The sequence below is a fragment of the Pyrus communis genome, chromosome 8, assembly GCF_041283825.1.
Source record: "Pyrus communis isolate YQ-2024b chromosome 8, ASM4128382v1, whole genome shotgun sequence".
Classification (NCBI taxonomy): domain Eukaryota; kingdom Viridiplantae; phylum Streptophyta; class Magnoliopsida; order Rosales; family Rosaceae; genus Pyrus; species Pyrus communis.
Window position 1 is genome coordinate 3,855,414 of NC_142572.1, and position 23,689 is coordinate 3,879,102.

Genomic DNA, 23,689 nt, shown 5'->3' on the forward strand with positions numbered 1-23,689 from the left:
GATGTCAGATTAGGTTGTTTAATGTGTGACTTAACCGAACTCTTCTCTCCTCTTAGTGTACAAATACATCGTTATACTAAAATAAAAAACCTATAATCCATTGGAGTTGCTTAGATGTTTTTCTTTTCACTTATGTGCTTGAGCGTAATTACCTAGTACATTTCACTTTAGGAGACATTTGGGCTTGAGGTAAAGAGCATGAACTTAGCCCATAATCCCTAAAGTTATTTAAGTGACAATCTAGACTTGTCCCCACCTTTGAGATCCATAAAATGGACGATCATGGACCATTCTGAAACCAAGCCCAACTAGTCCATGATCACCGTTTGTAATCATGTTGGACTAAACTTTCTTCCTAATGGTCAACTTCAGGTTTTGGATTAACATTACAGTACTAGCCCATCTCATTTATCATGACATCAAACAAATATGCACAAAGAATAATTTGGGCATGACATGCATTTTTATTGTGAGTTGGGATTTATATTTGGATTATTTGTCATATTTTTGTCACTGTAAAGCTTTATCTTTCGCTCCCTCATTTTTTTTTTGTGTGGTTTGAGATAAAGAAGTGTTGAATAGTTTTTCCTGATGGTAAAATGTTAGAACTTCTGACAGTGGTTCGTGTTCTCATTAGCTACCGCAACAGGAAAATTCGTTCGATTGTGGCCTGTTTTTACTCCACTATTTGGAGCTCTTTTTGGCAGAAGCTCCTGTTCATTTCAGCCCTTTCAACATAACCAAGTTTTCCTACTTTGTAAGTGGTTTACTTTTGTCTTTTGTTTTTGATTAGTTTCACCAAGTCTTTTAAATTTTACCGTTTATTTTGTTGAAATCCTCGATGTGGCATGTGAATTTTATATATCTGATATGCAACCCTAACATCTTTAATTTTTAAATTGTACTGCCCACCACCTGGTTGTGTTCATACTTTGTTTTTTCTTATTGAAAACATAATTACAGTGTTTATAAATTAGGGTGATGCTTATGAATGCTTGTTTGAAGCCATTGAGGTGAAAAGCAAATATTGTTCTTCCCTTATTCGTTTGTGTTGTTACTTTGTGACATATATATGGAGGAGTGTCCAATCACCAAGCAATTTAAGAGGAAACATAGCACATTCAAAGCCATTGGATGTGTTCGGGTCAGAGCTGTCCCTCACACAACTCTCGTGGGTCTTGCCTGTCGGGCACAGTTTGCTGCTTGGTGTACTGCAATATGAGTTTGCTATTAGTTTGAATGGTGCCTTTGTGGGGCCTTTATTAGGCTTTGAGGCTCACAATCAAAATTAATAAGGATCTGAGCATGCCACTGTTATTTTTGTATAATAAATTGTTCTTTTTTGGTTATTAATTGGGTTGATTACTTGCGCCATAGTTACTTTAGACTTCTTGATCTTGCTGGATTGTTACAGATTGATTAAGTCTATATAAGGTTCTTTTTCTTGCCTTGTAAACAAGGACTTTTACTCATAATATTGTATGTCCAGTTAAAAGGAGTTTAAGGCCCTTCCAACTATTTCTTTGATTACAGTTAACACTAAAGGAGCACAGTTAATTAGTTTAACTAGATTAAACACGAATGAACTTTGAAAAGCAATTGAAATTGGTTAGAACTCAAAGAAAGATGCATTAAACAACAGATCTACTTTATGTAAGCACAAACAAAAGAGACTCGAGCAAGATTATAACCTTGTCAGGCAAGGTTCATCTTCTTGCAACCACCTCTCTTTGTACTTTACAAGGGTTGCAATCTTTAGAGAATGAAAGGTAGAACAGGTTTACAAAAGGGATTCGATACTACAACGCTAGGGAAAATTAGCAGAACTTCTAAAACTTGACAAAAGATGGCTTTCTAAGGTGGACCTAGGACTAAACGAGCAGAGTAGGGACAAACTAAAGCTTTCTGGTTTTTTGCTTGTCTGAGAGCAAAGTGAGATGTCTTTTGATTGATTGGTTGAGTGTCATTTTCTCTGGTGTCTCTTGTTGCTTTTACAGACTTCTTAGCCTGACTATCCAAGCCTTGCCTTTTAGTGATCGCCTTCGGAGGATGGTGAGTCACCATTTATTTACATATCCATGCCCTTGAAAAGTACTTTTTGCTGGAAGTGAGATGCCTTCTGTTGCTCATCACTTCTCACATAGGCTTGTTGCCTATTCCTTGCCAAAAAATAATTATTTTTTTAAATTCTTCCTGGGTCGTCAACTTGTTTGAGCCCAATCCCCCATTTGCTTTTGTGTTCTAGGGCCCCCTCTGACTTGCCCGACCCTGATATCCTAAAAAACACCAGGGTAGGCACGTGCTAGCCGACACCCGAGGGTGACGAAGCCATATTAACATGCATGCAAAAATATGAAGAAAGAACGAATGTAAAATAAAACACGTAAACTTAACTATAATGAATATGAAAATATGGAAAACATGTTTAGAGCGTACAATTAATCAAGAATATTGTACAATGAAAAGTTACGAACAAAGGAATGGTTCCTACATTGAGAGGACTCTAAGATACCACTGCGAGAGTGCCTTGACGCTGGGATTGTATGTCTTGATTCTAAGTCCTGAAGAGGGCACAAAACAAAGCATGAGTGGACCAAGTTTATATAAGTAATACGAAAATCAATTACTCTTCAAAGTACCAAACCCCAGTTTTAGAAAACTCATATAGCTAATAAGTAATAGGTTTTCTGAAAACCCTAGCATGCCATAAAACCTTTATAAAACATATATCGTATATAGTGTGCTTAACGTATTCTAATTGGTGCCCAATCTTTTGGAACTCTCTCCCTCTTGTAGTGTCACGTAAGATTCATTTCCTTGGCGTATTCTGATAGTATTCGTTGTTACGAACGCGTGGGTGCAAGTAGAACACAATTCGGAATTATAACGATGATTTTACGAATCTTGATACGACAAGGGCATTTTGGTAAATTTTCATTTGAAACACATGTTATATTGGGGTTGTGTGCCACGTGGGACCTATAGATTGGTCTTCAATCTTCTGGAACTCTTTCCTTCTCATTTTTCTCCCGTGACTTCCCTCTCTCTCTCATTAGCTCTCTTTCTTTCACCTCTCTCTATCACTCTCTCCCATTCTTTGAACACACACACAAACAACTGGCGACAACACCACCCACCATGGCTCACACTCTGGCAACTCCACCACCACACCATGACCCCAGAACGACTCATACTTCTCATTCTCTTTCCCTCTCCCACTGCATTGTACACAGAGTTTATCAGCGAGTTCTCACCGTCTCCGGCGAAGGCGAGGCTTGAACATTCCTAAAGTTTGGTAGATCGTGTCTAGGGTTGCGATTAAGACGCTTTTAAGTTTTTTGGGTGTGTTTGAATGCAGTTATAACATAGAAAAGACTTGCCCATATTCCGAAGAGGGAACCTGAGACTCGTCGGCCGTTTTCCGGCCATGATTGGCCACGGGATAGGTATAATATTCTTCTTTGTTCTTTGGGCTTCAAATTAATATATTGAATGATTAGTTTTAGTTTGGTTTTGGGGGTGATCGAAGCTCGGGAAGCTCCAGCTTTCTTCTTTGTGGAGTTCGGCCGATCTACGGCTTGAAATCAGGTCGACCCGACCTGCAACCTTAAACCCGATCCAAAATTTTAGGCCATGTAACCCATTAACCTGGCCCAAACCCTTGAGCCATTAACCCAACCAACCTAGCCCAACTACCCAGAACCCAGATCCAAATCGGATCAAACCCAGGCTTAACCTAGATTCGACTCGACCCAGATCTAAGCTTAGTCCCATAGTCATTGCGTGGGTCTGTGCGTGGGCGAGGTCATTGCCAGTGCATAGAGCACACGTGCCTCTACTAGAGGTACTGTGCTCTGTCGTCGTTTATGACGGCGTCGACGACTTTTCCAGTGACAATCTTGGTGCATGTAGTGGCACGTGGCCTTCCGAGCTGCTGCCTTATGACGGTGTGTGGGGGAACCCGAGATCCCTCCTTAGGTTTTTTAACATGTCGAATCCGAATCTGCTGTCCATTTTCCCAAATTCTGACGTTTTAGTAGAGTTTTACTAAATGGTCCCTATTTGTGTTTAGGTGCGTCGGTGGGAAGTGGCACCATCATCGCTAGTTCGAGTGGCTTTCAGGTAACAAAATATCTGTGAGTGGACCCCTTCTTAACTTACATGTTTTTATAAAATATTAGCCTAGCATGCATTTCATATTTCATGATTTGAGCATGTTTTATAATATGTTTTACGAAGAATTTTTGATTTCTTTAAATTGCTTTACCGAGTATTTATGATTTATCGAATTGACGTTTTACTAAAGGTTATGAATTATTAGGTTTGCGTATATGAATTCCTATGGATTTCGAATATGATTTATTTTGCGGGTTTACGAATGTGAGATTCCATGGATTTACGGATATGACTTACTATGGATTTATGACACGAGGTTTGAGCTTTAGAGCTCCGGTGGTTTGATATGAGATTTTTAAGTCATGTTTTCGGTGCTCATCTAGTAGGTTATCATATAGCACATCCACAGAACAGGGGTATGTAGATGTCTATAGCCATATGACACAGTTGAGGATATTTATGTATACACCATGTTTCTTCACTGGCGTAACCCAGTGTCGCATAGCTTCACCTTCGAGTGATGGACATGTATTGCCTTTGGGCGATTATGATGATACCTTCAGCTTCACTAGCCCGGGCTTAGTGTCGGTGTGTGATGTTATATATTTCTTCTCTGGCGTAACCTAGAGTCGTACAGCTTCACCTTTGGGTGATAGGGCCTACCATGTTTCTTCACTAGCGTAACCTAGTCTTGTACAGCTTTATCTTCGGGTGATGGACAGGTACTGCCTTCAGGTGATTATGATAATACCTCTAGCTTCACTAGCCTAGGGCTAGTGTCGGTGTGTGATGTTATATATTTCTTCTTTGGTGTAACCCAGAGTTGTACAGCTTCACCTTTGGGTGATGGGGCCTACCATGTTTCTTTATTGGCGTAACCTAATGTCGTACAGCTTTACCTTCGGGTGATGGACAAGTACTGCCTTCGAGCGATTATGATGATACCCTTAGCTTCACTAGCTCGGGGTTAGTGTCGATGTGTGATGTTATATACTTCTTCTCTGGCGTAACCCAAAGTTGTACAGCTTCACCTTTAGGTGATAAAGCTTACCATGTTTTTTCACTGGTGGAACCCAGTGTCGTACAGCTTCACCTTCGGGTGATGGACATGTACTGCCTTTGGATGACTATGATACCCCTAGAGAGTACATCCTTGATGAGATTTACGAGTTTGCCTTCGAGCGGCTATTACCATTTTAGAGCACTGGTTTAGACGTACATGTTTTACCAATGTTTTGCATGGCATGCTAAGATTTTCATACAGCCTGCTATATAGTATTATATATGTTTTCAAAACAGGGGGTTATATGTTCATAAAGAAACTAGTTTTCGTATTATTACTATTGTTATAAATTATGGTCCACTCACCCCTTTGTTTTTGTGCCCCCTTAAGGAGTTAGAGTCGAGGCACGTGATCTCGGTGTCAGGGCACTTCCGCTTAGGCATCTCGAGCCTCCTTTGTGTAGTACCAATTCCTTGGTTCATACCTTTTTATAATAATTCTTTCACATTATTCTTGATTAGTTGTATGCTCTGAACACGATTATGCATTGGTATAATTCTTTCTAATTACGTATTTTATTTATGTGCATGTTAAAAATTGGCTTCGTCACCCTCGAGTATTGGCCAACACGTGCTTACCCTGATATTTGGGGATATCGGGGTTGAGGCGTGTAACTACATCACTCGCTTGAAGGCATATATAAATCTTCCGCCGGAAGGCCCTACATCGCCCGCCCAAAGGAATATATAAATCATTCACTCGAAGGCCCTACATCACTTGTCCGAAGGCATATATAAATATCCGCCCGAAGGCCTTACATTGCCCGCCTGAAGGAATTTATAAATCTTCGGCGCGAAGGCCCTACATCGCCCGCCCAAAGGAATATATAAATCTTCCGCCCAAAGGCATATATAAATCTTCTGCCTAGCCTTACATTGCTCTTCCTAAGGCATATATAAATCTTTCGCCCGAAGACCCTACATCGTCCGTCTGAAGGCATATATAAATATCATTCGCCCATAGGCACATAGTATGAATAACCAGAATAACCACTAAGTAAGCACAGAAAATCATGAACATAATCTTTCCAAAATATATCTCATCGGAGCTCAATAGCTCAAACATCATATCATAAATTCATGTTCATAAATATCTCAGTAAACATAAATTCAATAAAGCATGATATTTCATAAAGCGTAAATTCGATTTACTCATAAACGTTTCATAAAATGTAGTCATAAAATCATACTTTTCATGTATGCATTTCTAGTAATTAATTCATGCATTTTGGAAGGGGTCCACTCACAGTACTCTGTTGTCGAAGAGCGGTTCGAACTAGAGAGGATGAGGTCGCCACTAACAAAAGCGCCTAAGCACATAAAGGACCAAATAAGTAAAAACCCTACTAAAACAATTGAATTTTGGAAAATGGAGCGTGGATTTGGAATAAGGGTGTTGAATTACCCTAAGAGGGGTGCTGGGCAAATTTCATAAAAGTCAACAAAAAGTCAACGCAATAATATTTTTGAGAATATTCCCTAACGGAATATTCCATTGGGTTCGAATCGGGTTGACCCGGTTCGCCTGAAACCCACCAGAAACTAGGTTTTAGCCCAATTTTTGGGTATTATTTGAAGCTCCATAACTTCTTCAATACTCAACGAAATTGAGTGATTCAAAAACAAAAATCATACTTCTTGATGAGATGAAGAGAATGGTACCTTTCTAGACTGCTAACTTACCATGGTTTGGCCGAAAAATAGCTCGAAAGTTGCGGAGGTCTCTGGAAACTGGGTAAACTTTAAAAGGTTATAACTTCCTTATTTCTTAGCCAAATCAGACCCATAATATGTCAAAACGAAGCTTATGATGAGAGGAATAAGATTATACCTATTTGGAAGACCAACAGTGGCCAGAAAATGCCTACAAACGCACGGGTCTAGTTGAAAAACTGGGGAAGAGTCCCCTCGTTGTTTCTGGGTTCGTGGGGGTTCACATAGAGGTTGAGGAATGGTGGTGTGCAACTACTGCTATTATTGTTGCGTTTGTGTGCTTTCCAGGAGAGGGGAGGTTAGAGAAAGAGATGAGAGAAATGAGAAAAGACAAAGTTTTAGAGAGAGTGAAGGGAGGGAAAGAGAGTGACAGAGAGAGGGAAGAGAGAAAGGGTCGGGAGACCAATGGGACATGGGGCCCTTAGTGGCTCACAAAATAAGGTCCACTAAAGACAACAAAATAAAAATATCTCCCAAACATGAAATTACAAAATTACCTTCGACATTCCGTGTTTTGTAAAATCCGGGACCTGGTCGTTACAATTTACCCCCGTTAAGAAAATTTTGTCCTTGAAATTTGAAATAACTTGCTATACGTAAAAACTCGAAGATAGGAAGAAAATATATATAAAGAAGAAATCAAGTCATAGCGGTTTCATAAAAGAGAATGGCATTTCGTCGCGATCGGATTGCAGTGATTCCTTTTTCATGCCTTCAAGCTCATATTATCTTCCCTAACAATATAATAGTAGTATCATATATGTAAAGAATAAAATATAGTTGAAAATATATAATATCGTAAGGTAAAAAATATGTACACATAGTAAGATAACGTCAAAATAGATATGTATTAACATAGAAGCCGAAAACTTGTACTGAATTTAAAACTGAAAGTGGAAATGACTCACCCAAACATTCGTAATGTCAAAAATACAAATATATAACTATAATTATGTAAGTTAAAATACTTGCATTGAAAATTAAAATAAAAAATGAAAACGGGTCTCGCCCAAGCATTTGTAACGTCATGTACTCCAAAAATAGGTGTGTGTGACTTTGGGTCGAGCCCAAACAATAATTAATCAGTAACTACTACCATAGACGGGTCTACTTGCCCACTTGCTAAACCAACGAAACGAATAAGTCATCGATATTACAGTCTGCAGCTCACAATATCGACAACACATTGTTGTCTCGATAAAGAAGTAGTAACTTTCCAAGGGTTCAAAATTACCATTTTGTTCAACTCCAAGGCGACATCATTTGAAGCACACATTTTCCCATATCAAAAATTCTATCATTCTAATATCAGTTCGCAATACTCTTATGTCTAACAAGTGTTTCCTGTATAATCTCTCATACAATGTCTCAAATAGTGACATACCCAAAATGAAAATAATAACTATCATCATAAACCACTTCAATAGAGATTGGTGCAATTTCTAATCATGTTGAAACCACAGAACGAATGAACACAACATGCCTCCAAGGTCTGGATAGTTCGTTCAGACTAGCCAACAGTCTGGGAATGAAATATGGTACTGGACAACAACTTAGTACCCATGGTTTTTAAGAAGGCTTCACAAGACTTGGAAGTGAAACGTGCATCACGATGAGGTATAATAGTGAATGCACACCCTATAACCAAACAATGTGATTCACAAAGCCTAAGTGAGTTGATTCATTGAAAATTTCTCTTGGATTTAACGAAAGGCTATGCCGAGAAGACTAAAAGAACACTCAAGAATTTAAGGGTCAAAACAAGTATATCAAATCTAGAGTACAAGATAACATGATTGAATGTGTAACCTTGATGCAAGAACACTTGTGAGTACCTAACTTGATTATGTGGTGGCAAGTCGAGATGGTTGAGCACATATTCAACTTGATTGGTAGTCTAAAGTAATTTATAGGCAGAAACTTAAAATTTTCCCATTCCAATATTCATAACAACTTGTTACAATGATAACCTCAGGGATATTCAATCACCAGTGGTAAAGGTTTGTTCAATAGGATGTTAGTGGGTGATTGAATGACTGATGGTCTCAGCTAAAACTTTCGGATCTGAGTGGCCTTCCTGAACAGTTTGTTTACCTTAGAAATGATATGAAGTGTTGTATGATAGACTCGAACCCAAAGTTAGACTAGAATGCCTTCCACTACCACGAGGTGAATCTGGGATTATGGTCGAAATTGATGTTAATCGAGACGTTAGTCTAACGAAGTCTAGAATATGAAGAATTCCGCCAAGCGGTCGAAAGTATAGTCCTCACGGACTGGTAGATAATATGCTGAGTGAGTTAGTAAACAAATACCGAAACGTCATCATAGTCTCCACGTGTACAAGGTGGTTTGTACATGAAATTTATGGTGACATTCACCTGTTTCCATTCGTATCCCTAGTGGGTCCTCGACAACCTAAAAACAAAAGGCAACCATGGAAATTTATTCCCACCTACAAACAGGAATAGAAAGAAATTGAGATAAGCCTGATGACTTCCATCTCTCTGCTTCCACTTACTAGTAAAACAGACATTTCCTCACATATTGAGCGATATCGCATTCATACAATACCCGTAATAAAAATGGACGAGAATAGTGGTACAATTTAGTACTGCTAACATGCGTGGCATACGCTGAAATGTGAGCCTCATCAAGAATTTTCCTTTTTCATAACTTCATTACCCTTAGGCAGAAACAATTTGTTTCTTATCAATAATGTTCCAACTCCTTGGACTTTCAAATCCCATCTCATGTCATCTGACATTTGCTCTTTCAAACTCACACATTACTGATCGAACTCTTGGGGTTTTTACTCGAAATATATCGATACAGGTTTGACTTAGAAGTGAGCTGATAATACTCACCGTGTATCCGATGCCAAAGTAAAGCCAATTCCTCGAAGAGAAAACAATGGTGGGACATGGATAACTCGGATAAAGGTAAGTTGTCCATGGGATTTCTAACTAAGAGCAGTAGCTACAGTTGCCTGATGATACTCTAAAGGGCAATCAAAATCACCAATGAGTTCTATTCACATTTTCTGTCTCAAACTTAACTTAATCTGTGTGAAAACACACTTCAGTTTCTTTGGTTAGTAAGGATGTAACACTCCTTGTTGTAAAGAAAAAGGTCACCAGATTTTAAAGAAAGGAAAATTGTTACCAGATCTAGGTCATGAATAGGATAATTCTTTCTGTGAGGTTTGAGATGTCCGGGAGCATATGCGATGACCTTCCCATGCTATATAAGAAAACAACCCCAAACGTGACAAGGATGCAAAACAAGAGACTTTAAAACTCACCACCAACGTCAAGAAAAGCAGGGACGGGAGCATGAGTAAGACGATGATCCAAACTCCAAAAAGTTCCGTTCCCAACCTTCGTCCTACACAAATTTCTACAAAGAAAGGGTGTCATTAGGTTTTCAAGTAAGACGGTAACCATTGGCTCAAGGTTGTAGATAGGATGGTTCACATCATGCAGTTTTAATCGTCAAGAGGCACACGCGTTGCTCGGTCATGCTATGTCATTGTGCAGCCAAACATTCAATAAAATATCGCTGTAGAGTTCAAAATTTATTAATGTCATCGAAAAGTGTAAGAATAATGATTAAGTGATACAATACTTCCGTTGTCAAAATCTTCGTTCACCCTCAACATCTCAAACAAAATTGAACAGTATCTTAGACAAAAAGGAAATAGAGCTATGCCTAAGGAATCGTTAAGAATTGCCGATAGAAATTGACAAGACCAAAGATATTTTGTATTTCACAACACCTAGTGAGGATTTTCAAATTTCAATAGTCGTAACCCTTTTGGAAATTGATAAGAATAACATTTGCTACAATAGAGTTCTCCCAAGAAAAGTATCTAATATAAATAAAATCAACGTTTGAAGAATTTAGTGTAAAGCTGACTGTCGATGTTTAGTGAACTTGACCTCATTGTAAGAGTAGACAAAAAGGTCATCGATAAGAAAATCATGAATCTGTTGAAATATGGGTGGAATTACTGGTCGGTTAGGTTCATGAACATCGCTGGAGCATTCATCTACTTATTAGGAAAATCAATCACCAAGAAATCTTCTGAGGGTCCACACGAATTCTGTTAGCGGAAACAACAAGCTCGAGGACATTGATTTGGTCCAACAAAAGTAACACTTGCTAAACTTTGCATACAATTGGTGTTTACTCACTTTCACCACATGAACTTCAGATGTTCTGAGCAATCTCCATATAGATATGACTCTGCCCGCCATTCATAGGGAACGCAAGTTGGAAAGTATCATCATCAATTCAGATCTTTAGCTGGTCTTATCCAAACTTTATCTTACTAAGATTTTTCTATTTTTTGTCACTTCAATGTAAATCTGACTATGCCCACCATTCATAGGGAATGCATGTCGCAAAGTATCAGTCCATTGTTGAAAGTCGTCCATCATTCCATTTCGTCATTGATGAGGCACAATCCCGACATAAATTTTTGTTCAAATAGAATTTGACAATTCAGACAGAAAAAGGTTTGCACAACTGCACCGAAAGACACCAAATCTGGAAGCTGTGACATCTAAACGATGTCAAGAATGACACACTACTACAGTAAAAAATATGCTTTGAACAAACCATGCTCTGATAACAAATCGACACACCCAACCCCGATATCCTTTAAAACACTAGGGTAGGCACGTGCTGGCCGACACCCAAGGGTGACGAAGCCATATTAACGTGCATGCAAAAATATGAAGAAAGAACGAACGTAAAATAAAACACGTAAACAACTACTTGCCGGTTAAATAACTTCCACTTCACTTTTCTCGGCCATCTTCTTCAACCATCTTGACTTTCTAAACTCCCAAATTTCTTGCATTCTTAGCCCTCTCTTGCCTTTTAATCGTTCTTTCATTCTTTTCTCTTTATTTTGACAATGACTCCTAAATCGAGGCCTGCATGCGAGTCTGGAGAAGAGATTGTCACTTTGCGCCGTTGGCTCAATGACCTTCATCACCATCGGGTTGGCTTTAATTTATCCATTTTCTTCGAGGCAGAATGAGTACACTGACTGGGGCCTGCTTGGACTACCTAAGTCTCTGTTGCAGTGGACAACAACATACCCATTGTGGATACAAATTTCTTTCTGCTTGTTCTTGGACAAAATTGCACCTACAAAACAAATAACACCTTGGGTCAAGGCCAAGAGCCTCACAAACCCACGATAAATGGGGGCTTTGGCCGAAGTTAGAATTTTGAGGGAAAAGAGTTTGGAGAATTTTGAGAATTTAGCAAGAGAATTGGACTTGAGTTTTGGAGAAAATGAGATGGTATTTATAGGGGTGTGGCTGGCCCCTTTGGGAGGATGGGGACTAGCCACTTGGATGATTTTTAGGGTGAGATTCATGAATTGTTAGCAAATTAATAAATTAATTAGGTAATAAATAATTTAATTAGATAATTAATATAATTAGAAATGAATGATTGGGGGGGTTACCTTGTGGAGAATGATATGCCCAAAACATACGGGGAGTTCATCTGGCCATTTTCCCTTCTTGTCGATGAGGGATTTCTTGAGGCATTCGAGAATCGTCTTGTTGGATGCTTCGGCCTGTCCATTGCCTTGAGGATATCTCAGTGTGGACATGTGTTGCTTAATGCCATACTTTTGGAAGAACTTCGCCAAATCTTTGCCTACGAATTGCTGGCCATTGTCGGTGACGATGGACTGAGGGATGCCAAATCGATAAATGATGTTCCTCCATACGAAACGCTCTATGTCCGTCTGAGTCATGGTCGCCATGGGCTCTGCTTCTACTCATTTGGTGAAGTAATTAGTTGCTACAATCATCATGCCTCTGCCCTCAGTAGTGGGCATCATTATCTCTACCAGGTCGATTTCTCACTACATGAATGACCAATGACTCATCTGTGGGTGTAGTTTGTTGGCAGGTAGTGTTGGTACTGGCTTGTAGCATTGGCAGCGGTCGCACTTTTGTACTAACTATTTAGCATCTTGGTGCATGGTAAGCTAGTAGTAGCCTGCATTAAGAGCCTTCTGTGCTAAGGATCAACCTCCGGAGTGATTTCCACGAACGCCTTTGTGGATTGAGCTTAGAACCTTTAGGTCATAGGGAAGCGTTAGACAGTGGAGATGAGGTCCGGTGTAGGATATTTGAACGAGAATGCTGTTTCACATGTAGTATGGTGCTGCCTTTATTTGAAGTTTTCTAGATTCTAACTTTTCCATGGGGAATGTGCTATTGACCAGGTGGTCTATAATAGAATTTTGCCAATTAGGAGTTATACTAACCTGCGACAGCTTGGCTGCCGACTCCTCCTCTATGCTTGGCTCGTCTAGATACTTCATCGCAATAGAGCATTTGAGTTAATGGTCGAGGGCAGAGCTTAGGTCGGCTAACGCATCCGCGTGGGTGTTGTCTGCCCAGAACTTGAGTGAAAATGTAAGTCTAAAATGCCTCAAGTTTCTTGCGTACCTTCTCTAGGTATTGCGCGATCCTCAGATGTTTTGCCGTGTACTCCCTAGTATTCTGGCTGACGATTAGCTGAGAATCAGAATGAATTGCGAGCTTCTTCACCGCCAAGTCTTTTGCCATTCAAGGGCCTGCTAGTAAGGTTTCATACTCTACTTCATTGTTGGATGCTTTGAAGTTTAGAGTGATCGCCTGTTTGAGCATTAAATTGTCTGGGATGACAAAGACCACACTTTTTTCCGAGCCTTTATGATTGGATGTGCCGTCGACATGCAAATGCCAGAAGTTACTCGGGTGTGAAATGTCTTCAGTTTTAGATCACCAGTTTGGCAGCGGGGTTGACGTGCAACTTGTGGTAAGCTATCTTAGGGTCAATACCGATGCATGTCAGAAGGTGACCATGTAAAGACGTCATGATTTTCCCTAAGGAAAACCGTGAGTTCTTCCTTCTCGGCTGGGCTTAGACATGAGCCAATTCTAGCCATCTTTTTCGGCTGCTGGGGATCAAGAATGATGTCCTAAGTGTCCTCTTCAGGCTTCCATCCTATCTCGTTTGCTTGGGCACCATTTTCTTGATCTGCTTGCTCTAATTGCTATTTGGTAGATTCTTCATCCTTTTGAACCTCGGTAGCCTCTATAGGGGTAAAGGTTTTCTTCTTTGATTCCTTCAATACTTGCACATTGCATTGTCGAGATGTAGCCTGGTCAAACTTGATTTCTTTGACTTCTCCTCCTGGGATACGGAATCAGATTTTTTAGCACTTGATTGAAGTGACGGCATCCAGCTTGATCAACCAAGGTTTCCCAAGAATTCGATTGTAGAGAGATGGGTCGCTTACGATCATGAACGTCTACTTTGAGACAACTGGCGGTGTTCTCACGTTAAGTGCGATGTAGCCGATGACAGTCGTGGTGTGTCCGTTGAATCCGATGAACACCTCCATTTGGCGTATGATTGTTCTTTCTAGGCCTATATTCTAAATTATTAAGAGCTAAAGTATGTTGACCGCACTTCTGTTGTCAACCATTATTTTGTCGACTACAGCATGGGCTAGTTGGACAGATACTACTAGTGTGTCGTCGTGTGGGAAACCGACGCCTTCTGCATCGTACTCAGTGAAGCTAACGATGGGTCCAGGTTGGGTGTCTGCTGTTTGGACTTGTGAGACTAGTAGAGCCTGCTAGATCTTTCTCTTTTTGGAGTTGTTGGTGGCCCCTAAGTGCTCGGATTCGGCGAAGATGCCATTGATCCGAATCATCTTGGTTGGTGGCTTTTCATCATCGTCTGCGTTTCTGCTAGGCTATGTAGTTGACTTGTCTAAGTATCTGTCGATCTTGCCTTCTTTCACGAGTTTATTGAGGTAGTTCTTCCAAGTATAACAGTCGTCAGTTGTGTGACTGGGTCTTCGGTGGAATGCGCAATACTTAGTGTGATCCATCATAGAAGTATATCTTTTTGATTGTTTTGGCAGCTTAAACCATGCTTCGTTCTTGATGTCACGAAGGATTTGGTGGATTGAGATTGAGAACTCAGAGTAGTTCCTGGTTATTGGACCTTCCTTGGTCGTGAGTCTGTCCATACGCTTGGCATCATGCCTGTTTTTGCTAAACTGCTTTCTATCCTCTTTCTTTTAAGCCACTGTCGACTCTTTTCGAGGCTGCTCGGCTGCCTTGTCTGCTCGTCGAGCCTTATCCCAAAATGTATGCTTATTTACCAGAGTGCAAGAGTCTACTAGAGTTAAATCTTCTTTCATGATCAAATATTTGAACAATGAGTGATCTGATGGGAGTCCTTTTTGGAAAACTGCACTTGCTATCGAATCGTCGCATCCGACTATCTTTGCCTTCTCTGTTTTGAACCTTTTCACGTAGTCGCGGAGTGACTTTTTTGGGTTATTCTTTACGTTGAACAAATGGTTGGACTTTTTCTTGATCGAGTGGTAGGATGAGTATTCTTTGGTGAAAACCAAGGAAAGATCATCAAAACTCCAGATGAATTGCAACTTGCCTTGCAAAGTGATGACGAATATCTTGCACATAAGAGCATCGTTGTTCCGGTAAAGGACCATTGCGCATCAGTAATGCTTCAAGTGCCTCTCTAGATCTCCATCTCATTTGAAAGATGTGAAATGTGGCATGTCTCGTCCGTGAAGGGTGACCTGCTGATGTTAGTCATGTTTTTCATATTGCTTTATCAGCCAATTCGTTGTGTTGAAAGTCACGTAATCGCTCGTTTAAAAGCTTATCCACTTCTTCCTAAATTTTCTTTTGGTGGGGGTAGCGGAGCTCTTGGCTGCCCTCGGTCTTGATCTGCTGGTTTAGGTTGCTCTTCTACATGCTTAGCTCGTCTATGCCACGACGGCAATGCATATGGTCCATTCCTGACAGACGAGTGACTTCTTTTCTCTATTTGTTGTGCTGCCTACTTTGATGTGATGTGGATGATGCTCTTTGTGGGCCTAGCCGCTAATGAACGCTTTGCTTGGAAGGCTGCTCATGTTGATTATTGGAGTGTGGCCCCAACCGTGAGTGTATGCTCATCCATAGGCTTAGTCGAGAGTGAAAGTTCCTCCGCGTGCTAAGACGGGAGTATACGTTATCTCGGGGGCCCAATCAGGAGTGTACGCTACCCGAACGCTTGGTTTGTGGCTGGTCGAGTGGCTGCTTACCTAGATGTTGCTGGAGAGGTTACTCGTTTGCCCTTATCCTACTTCGGGACTCCTCGTTTGGGGCACGTTGGATCTTGGTGCGCTGCAAAAGTTGATTCACCAAGGTCGTCTGTTGTGCAAGGGCGCTCGTTAACTTTATGACTTGTCAAGACAAGTGTTGTCCGCTACTCGGATTAGAAGAGCTTAGAATGAATGCGCATTCTTGAGTAGTGGAAGGGTGGTAGACTTCGGGCGCAAGATTTGAGTTAGGAAATGTCAAATTCGTAAAGAAATGTGGTGAAAATGCCCCCGGTTTGTTCGTAGGTCCTGAAATTTGAAGTCGGGACGGTTGGGCTAATCTTAGGCCTACTTGGGCTGCTTGCGAAACCACGGGAGTAGGTTGGGCCTCAGGAGTGGGCTGCTCGGCATGTGGTGCACACGAGTGTGAGGCTTGGGCATTTGAAAGTTGAAGTGGCACGGCTTGGGTTGTGGCATTGGCGCCGTGGGTAGCCATCATAGTGGTTGGCACAGTGGTGCCCCGTGGGGATGATGCCACTCCACTCATCATTGTGTTGAGCTTTGTAGATTGTCGCGGTCCTAATCTTTAAACGTTGGAATTTCCATTCGTCGAGGTTTTCGAGTCTCTTGCCATTGTACTTGTCTTTTATGTTATATCGAAGAATGTTTTATTGATGAAATAGGTCTTGAATACATACCTATTTTGGGCACTTTTGACTTGATTGAGGGATAATTGTCCACTGCTCGTGCGTATGAGTTTTTGTGTTCCTCGAGGGTAATTTTGTCTTTTTACCCCATAATCCACGTGTCGCCTCCATATTTTTCTTGATTATTTTTTGCTCCACACCTGCTGCCAATTGGTTCACTTCTAATCCCTACATTGCCGAGGCTGGAATCTTTGCCTCTAAGCGGTTCAACTTCAAGAGGGGTTTCCCCTTAATGAAGGATGAAGCATGGTCCAAGTGAATGGATGAATTATAGCCCATCTGGAAGCAGAAATGAACGGAAAATGGCATCTATCAGCTTATGATGATGTCTAAGACCTCTACCTTATCAAGCACAAGCTTATCTCAATTGCTCTCCTTTTTTGGAACATCGAGACTAACACTTTCAACTTTAGAGTAGGTTTCATGACTGCCACTATTCTGGATATGGCTCAAGTATTTGGGCTGAGGGTATTGGGCATGTAAGTGGACATTACACACGACTGGTCATCCTCATCTCGCCTTGCTGTTGAAGGTTCAGAGGCTTCTTGGTCATTCACTCGTTTGGAGTACAACCCCACTACCTTCAAGAGCTATGAGATCTTTTTCGCAGGCTTCATTCTATTTGCTAAGAAGACGTTCAGCCCACCTTCCTTTACTGCTGACCCAGCTCAGGAGCACATGTACTTTATTCTCTATTGGTTAAATAAGCATGTGTTCCCTGACAAATCCAAATGAGTAAAGATGGAATGAATTCCTTTGGTGGAGGCGTTGCACTATTTCGATAATGTCACCACCGATCCTTTCATTCTGGCACATCTCTATCATCTTCTTTACGAGATAACAAGGGACCAGCCCTTCGAGACCAATATTAATGGAGCTACCTAGATAGTGCAGCTCTGGCTTCAATAGTACTTCCTTGAGTTTCTGGCTGCCAACTTGGAGTTCCCAGATGAAGTAGCTCATGCTCAAATTCTGGCAGAGGCGCCTATCATCAATCACTCTACTTTAGCCTGCCTTTACTTTTTCAGAATTTGTAGGACTTGGGCTGATTTGGAGTGGGGTGCCTTTGTGCTTAGAAGGTACACTTGGTTCTCGGATAATCTTTTCCAAGATTCATTCGGGAAGGATGCCAGCAGCTTCTGCAATGAGAAATTTATTTGCTATATCCAACAGAGGGACTTGGCCTGGGGAGTCCAGAGTGATCAAGCGGGCTATGAACGCAGGCTAGAAGTCTACCCCTTTAATTTCTGTGGTAGGCAACTGGGGTTCAGACAAGCAATCCCAGTCCCTTTCTTCGACTCAGTCCATTGTGGGACTTCTTATATCCTCCGCTTTCATTCTGAGACTACATTTCGAGTAAGCAGACATATCTTGGAAGTGATGAACAAGATAGCTCACAAGCCCGTAGCCCTCAACTTTGAGTGTACATCTCTATTCACCACTTGATGAGAGGCCAAGTAGTTTAGGAAGTATGATAGGATCTTCGAGCAAGTCTTCTTTAAGTCTCTTCCTAAGAAAGAGGAATTTGAAAGCTGGAAGGAGGTTGTCAACTAGAAAAACCAACTTCTGCTCATAGGTAACCTACATTGCTGCCTCTTCCTTTATTTTATTTTTCCATAGTTTGTGATGTCTAACTCTTTTCTTGATTTTGCAGCCCAAAGCAACCCTAAAGAAGTGGATATTGGGCCAAAAGAAGAAGCTGCTGATGCCTTGGTCCTTAGGAGACGGCTGCAGAAGCAGCTAGGTAAGAGGCGGGCTCTAGCCATGTTCCTGAGGATGTTGGGGATATCTCTGCGATGTTCAGTGAATTAAGATAGAAGCTGTGCCTGAAGGAAAAAACAGGGCTCATCGTCGGGCAAGATCTATTGTTGCAAAGTCTTTGGATTCTGAGCCCGAGGGGAGGCCCCAAGCTATACTTGATCTTCCTGTTCCATAAGCCACTTTAACTAAGAAGAGAACCTGATAGGAGCATATTCATGCGACTTAAATGGCTTGTTCTCATGCATTTACGTTATGTTTCTCTCGTTATTTTAGTCCTTTATGCTTCTTTTGTGTGTTTTCAGGTTCTAAGGGCCTAGGGAGCAAGAAAGTGCATTTTGAGGCCATTTGGAGCATTTTTGGGCATGGATTGGATAGCTTATCCATGGAGCCAAGAGGATGGACGAATTTGAAGGCCTTGTATGCACTTGAAGACACAAAACAATGGCCCTAACCCAATCACATAACACCTTGCCATGGGCTTAACACAAACACCATTCCTTGCCATGCAAGGAGGAGCAATTTGGGTCCATTTCATGTACTTAAACTCTAGCCCAATCCACAATCACTTCAAAGCCATGCAAAACCTTTCAACACCCTTTAATCATCCCCCTTTAAGTTATGATTTTATTTCCTAACCCTACATGCATTATTTATTAGCTCCCATTCCCTTATGCCATTTTCAGATTTCCACCCACTAACCTAGTCATCAACACATGCATTCACTTCATCATTACACCACCACTCATTCTTTAATCCACATGCACATTCAATCATTCACTCATGCACCCTTGTGCCATGTTTCCCCCTTTGTTCCCACCCATCACATGCATCATCATCAAACAAACATTGCAGCCACATGCACCTAAAACTAATCAATGCCGTGCACTTCCCTTGCATTTTCAGCCATCACACTTCATCATTGCAGCCACCATTCACCCTAATTGTCAATCACATACTTTCCCATTGTATAATACATCCACATGCATCTTTAACCAACAAACATTGCAGCCACAAACACTCAAACACAATCAATGCCGTGGGGTACATTATAATTCCAGAAATTCCAGCTTTCCAACCTAGCCACATTCACATGCATTCACTCATAATCATTCACCAAACTTGCAGCCACATTTCCACCTATTCCAAGCTGTCATGTTCCCTCTCATTTACCTATAAATAAGCATGCAACATAGCCACAATGGATTCATCTCATTTCATACACTTCACACAACACAAACACAACCCTTGTGCCGCAAATCCCCTTCCATTTCTGTGCAGTTTTTCTCCTCCATTGCAGCCACTATCCAACCACTTCCCATCCCTCCAAAACACTTCACATAATCCCCAAAGCTCACTTAGACCTTGTGCTACAACAACGAGGAAGAAAAGAGTGCCTAAACGTTCATACAATTCAAGTTTGAGTTGTTGGAATTTTTAGGTGTTTCTTTGATTTCAAAGTTTAAATTTAATTCTCTTTGTTTTGTACGTATGAGAATGGAAGAGAAGAGTGCCTAAACGTTCATACAATTCAAGTTTGAGTTGTTGGAATGTTTAGGGGTTTCTTTGATTTCAAAGTTATGAGGAACTAAACCCCCTTTAGCTAGGGGGTGATTCGAAACTATGTTTATATTTGCAATATGAATTGATTACTTTTGGTTGGAATTTCATAAATTGTGGATTCAATTTGTTTAACCATTTGAATGAATATGACGCTAGAATATAAGTGAGTTTCACCTAATAGTTACGAACTTATATTCACAAGTAGTGGAGGTTGCTTATAAACAATCGCGTTAAACGAATTCTTGGCATAAGTTTCATGCGTATTCCATAGTAACGAATGCCTCGTCGATGTTTATGATTTCCGTTGAACTTAATGATCTTTGTTGAATGTCTCTATCATGTGTATTCCATAGTTAGGGACTTTGATTAAGAATAATTTGGTTGTAATGCGTATTCCATTCAATCCAACGAATCTAGGGAAATCTGAAAGTTAATTTAAGCGGACCTAATTAACTTGGAGCATTGAGTTTCATAATTTATCGAAAGACCAACTGAGAATCAATTTTGTATGCAAGTGTAACATGTTGTGGAGAAGAACCCCTTAGCTATTCCATCATCCATATTTTCATCACATTCATCTTTACTATCTGTTTTAAATTATAATCTGTCCGTTTAATTTAATCTCGTCCAACTACAATTCCCCCCTCTATTTTGTTAAGTCTTAATCATTTGATTTGTCTTATTTTATGTTTTTAAGTATTTGGAGTCTTTTGAACTTGTTTTGAGTCTTTTAGTTTGTCTTAGTGTTTTAAAAGTTAGTTTTATTTATTTGAGTCAAGTGTTTAGCATCCCTAGTTAATCCCCGGTTAGAACGATCCCTACTTACATCATTACTACAATTGTCACAAATAGGGTTTAGTTTGTGTGCGTATAAATTTACGTACCAAATTTTGGCGCCGTTGCCGGGGATTAGCAACTTTGCTAATCCTTTGTCTTTATTTTTATATTTTTTTGTTTTTCGTGCATTCTTATTTCAGATTCTTAGTTTGTTTGTTTCCTTGTTTTTTAGGTACTGTGTATGACTCGTAGCTCTCGGCCTATTATAGAGAACATCTCCGACTTTGACGGTGATTTTGAACGCACTTTGAGGAGAACGAGGAGTCAACAAGAGCCACCACAACCTCCACCACAACCTGGGCTTGAAGAAGACGAAGCAGGTGTAGAAGAAAAGCCCACGGATCAGATTTTTGAAGAAGAACAAGCCATGGCAGCAGATAATAGAACCATCAAGGAGCTTTCGGCCTCGGGTTTGGATAATGCATTGCCTCTTTGTATCCAATACCCCACGGCTGCAGAGGGGAAGACTGAGGAATTTGAACTCAAATCCAGTCTGTTACACCATATTCCGAAGTTCCATGGCTTGTCTATGGAAGACCCCAACAAACACTTGAAGGAGTTCGAGGTGGTTTGTTCGAGCATGACCCCCGTCAATGTGGATGGGAGTATATTGAAGATGAAGGCCTTTCCATTTTCACTTATGGACAAGGCCAAAGATTGGCTCTACGAACTAGCCCCGGGAACTGTGACTTCGTGGGAGAGTATGAAGCGTGCTTTCTTGGAGAAATTCTTCCCTACTTCGAGAGTGATTCTCCTACGGAAGAAAATTAGTGGTATTCAACAGAATCATGGTGAGACATTCCCGGCTTATGATGAGCGCTTCAAGGGCCTTGTAGCTTCATGTCCTCAACATCAAATGAAGGAGGAACTTCTCCTTCAATATTTCTATGAGGGCCTCCTTCCTATCGAACGTCAAATGATTGATGCATCAGCGGGAGGAGCATTGGTGGACAAAACACCAAGGGATGCCAAGATTCTCATAGCCAACCGAGCTCTCAACGCTCAACAATATGAAGGAGTGGGTCAAAGGGAAGCCCCACGGCAACAAAGTGTAAATGAGGTGAGTGCTATTTCTGAAATTCAATCACAACTTGCTAATCTTACTTCTCTTGTTTCTCAGGTTGTGATTGGTCCAAAAGCACAAGAACACCAAGTTTGTGGCGTGTGCTCAATTCAAGGGCATCCATCCGACAAGTGCCCTCAACTAATCGAGAATGGTGGGTGGGAATCTGCCAATGCAATTGGTTTCCAAGGACAAAATCAAAACAACCCATACTCGAACACTTACAATGCCGGATGGAGGGACCATCCAAACTTCAAATGGAGGGAGCCACAACAAGCTGCCCAACAAGGAGGATTTAGGCCAAACCCCCCTGGTTTTTATTCCAAGCCGTATGCACCCCAACAACCCCAACAACCTTCGGCATCATCTCATTCAGGTACGTCATTGGAAAGTGATCAAGCTATGCAATTACTAACCTCTATTTCGCAGGGATTGCAAAATCAAAACAACCGGATATCAAATAACGAGAAGGAGATGATGGATATGAAGAAACAAATAGGGCATATTTCTGAGTTCCTTGGACAGATTAGAGAGCAAGGAAAGCTTCCTAGCTCAACCACAGTCAATCCAAAGGGAGGATTCGAATCCGCCAAGGCCATCACCCTAAGGGGTGGAAAAGAAGTTGGGACCGAGCCAAACAATCCCAAATCTGCCCAGAAAGTAGATAAAGAGACGACACAACCTGAGGCAGATCACCCTAACTCGGCCAAATCAGGTAATTTAAGTTCAAATTCATGTACTTCACGTCCTAATCTGCCCAATGTACCTTTTCCTAGCAGGTTCATGCAAGAAAAAAAGGAAGAAAGCGAGAAGGACATTCTTGAAACGTTCCGGAAGGTGCAAGTGAACATACCGCTTCTCGATGCAATCAAACAGGTTCCAAAGTATGCTAAATTCCTCAAGGACCTATGCAATACAAAGAGAAGAAGGGCAAACAAAGAGGTAGTGAAGGTAAGCGAGAATGTGTCCGCTGTTTTGCAACGTAAACTGCCTACCAAGTGCAAAGACCCCGGTAGTTTCACGATTCCTTGTGTGATTGGACATAATCGTTTTGAACATGCCATGCTTGATTTAGGTGCATCCATAAATGTCATGCCTTATTTTATTTATGCATCTATGAATTTGGGTGAATTAAAACAAGATGGTGTAATTATACAATTGGCCGATCGTTCTAACGCGTATCCAAAAGGAGTTTTGGAAGATGTGCTTGTGCAGGTGAACCATTTAATTTTTCCGGCTGATTTCTACGTCCTAGACATGGAGGATTCAGCCCATTCTACATCTTTGCCGATTCTCCTTGGTAGGCCATTCATGAAGACGGCCCGAACGAAGATTGATGTATACAAAGGCACCTTGACAATGGAATTCAATGGGGAAGTGATTGATTTTAATATTTCTGAAACTATGAGATATCCCGTTGATGACCATTCTTGTTTTTCCATTGATGTTATCGATTCTTTGGCGCAGGTATACCTTGAAGAATTGAACGAGGACGCCCTGGAAACAACCATCACTAAGGCCATAGAGCGCAAAAATGAAGGATTTGGGCCAATGCAAGGCCACGGCAAGGAGGAGGAATTCTTTGCAATGGGTTCTAGTGAAGAAATAATTGAGGTTGTGGCAGCCATTGAGTCATTGCCACAACAATATGGTAAGGTTCCACTCTCACTTTCAAATTCAGTTTCCACTAAGATGCTACCTTCTGTTGTTCAGGCACCATCG

The 23,689-nt window shown here is 41.0% G+C and overlaps 1 pseudogene across 1 annotated transcript in view; it reads left to right on the forward strand.

The window, feature by feature from the left end:
- Positions 1 to 315: 315 nt before the first annotated feature.
- The window catches only part of LOC137716774 (uncharacterized), a 99,857-nt pseudogene continuing 76,483 nt past the window's right edge, over positions 316 to 23,689 (forward strand). Inside the window, exons 1-2 of the transcript XR_015965628.1 lie at positions 316 to 372; positions 638 to 757. The product of XR_015965628.1 is annotated as an uncharacterized LOC137716774 (transcript). The remainder of the gene's footprint in view (positions 373 to 637; positions 758 to 23,689) is intronic.